The 1,447-nt window shown below is 42.0% G+C and overlaps 1 pseudogene; it reads left to right on the plus strand.

The window, feature by feature from the left end:
* The first annotated feature begins 379 nt into the window (after nt 1-379).
* On the plus strand, nt 380-881 carry LOC108522992 (39S ribosomal protein L35, mitochondrial pseudogene; annotated as a pseudogene).
* Nucleotides 882-1,447: the final 566 nt, after the last annotated feature.

Raw genomic sequence — 1,447 nt, forward strand, 5'->3', positions numbered from 1 at the left:
CCATTTGACTCAGACATAGACATCAAAGTGGTTCAATAGAAACTTGGCATTGACCAGGCGTGGTGGCTCATGCCTGTAATCCCAGCACTTTGGGAGGTCAAGGCAGGTGGATCACCTAAGGTCAGGAGTTTGAGACCATCCTGGCTAACACGGTGAAACCCCGTCTCTACTAAAATACAAAATTAGCTGGGCATGGTGGCGGGCACCTGTAATCACAGCTACTCGGGAGGCTGAGGCAGGAGAATCGCTTGAACCCGGGAGGTGGAGGTTGCAGTAAGCCGAGATTGTGCCATTGCACTCCAGCCTGGGGACAAGAGCGAGACTCCATCTCAAAGAAAAAAAAAAAGAGAGAAACTTGGCAACATAGCAGGATGGCAAGATGGCTGCCTCTGCTTTTGCTGGTGCAATGAGAGCAGCTTCAGGAATCTATGGCTCCTGAATATTTTGCATCTCCAGCCCACCGAAACTGTGCCAGGAATGCCTCTCTCATTTCTGCATTGTCTACTGGACGTTTTAGTCATATTCAGACACCATTCATTTCCTCCACTCCCAGGCTTATCACATCTGTCAGAAACTTGACATGTGGGCATACTTCAGTGATCCCCAACAGAGTGGCCCCTTGCTTCCAAGTGTCCTGAAGCTGCCAGTCAGAACTGTAATATACATCAGTACACAAAAGACAAGAGAAAGACTGTGAAAACTGTCATCTATAGGTTTCTTCTACTTCATTCTGGCCTTTGGGTGAGGAGAAAAGCTGGTTATAAGAAAAAATTCTGGAAAAGACACCTGCAAGAAAAAAGCGATTGAGGGAATTTGTGTTCTGCAATAAAACCCAGAGTAAACTCATAGAAAAAATGACAACGTCCTTCTGGAAGAGGTGAAACTGGAATGCTGAGGATCCTTATCAGAAATATCATTATGAAACAAACCTGAAAGTATAGATCAGAAGTTTCACTTGCTTCTCAGTTATTGAATATGTATCTTTGTGTACATGACATCTTTGCAAACATAGGTAAATATAAAACCTATGTAAACTGTACCAGTTACTATGTAAACATCCAACGCCAACATTAAACTTATAAAAGTTTTAAACTAAAAAAAAAAAAAAAAAAAAAAAAACTTGGCACTATACATCTCTCCCCAAAGTTGAAAAAACACCTCTTTACTGATAGGAACTTAAATAAACCCCTTAAACAAGTTGCCCGAGTCCAGTTAATGCTGTGTTGCCAGCATGTGGAAGTACAAAGTCTCAGGTTTCTTTATGCAAGTTGCTTGGTTTGGATGAGCGTGTGAGTGAGAGGTAGGTATGAATCCCATTTCCTTACAGTTCATGCTAGTTTTTTCCACTCTGAGATGTTGTAAGTTAGGGTCTGCTTGATGCAAAGGAGGGAGGACTTTCATGACAAATATCGTGGTATTTGTATAACAAGTCTAAAAGTTTTAACCC

This window comes from Rhinopithecus bieti, unplaced genomic scaffold, assembly GCF_001698545.2.
Source record: "Rhinopithecus bieti isolate Rb0 unplaced genomic scaffold, ASM169854v2 scaffold_71584, whole genome shotgun sequence".
NCBI lineage: Eukaryota > Metazoa > Chordata > Mammalia > Primates > Cercopithecidae > Rhinopithecus > Rhinopithecus bieti.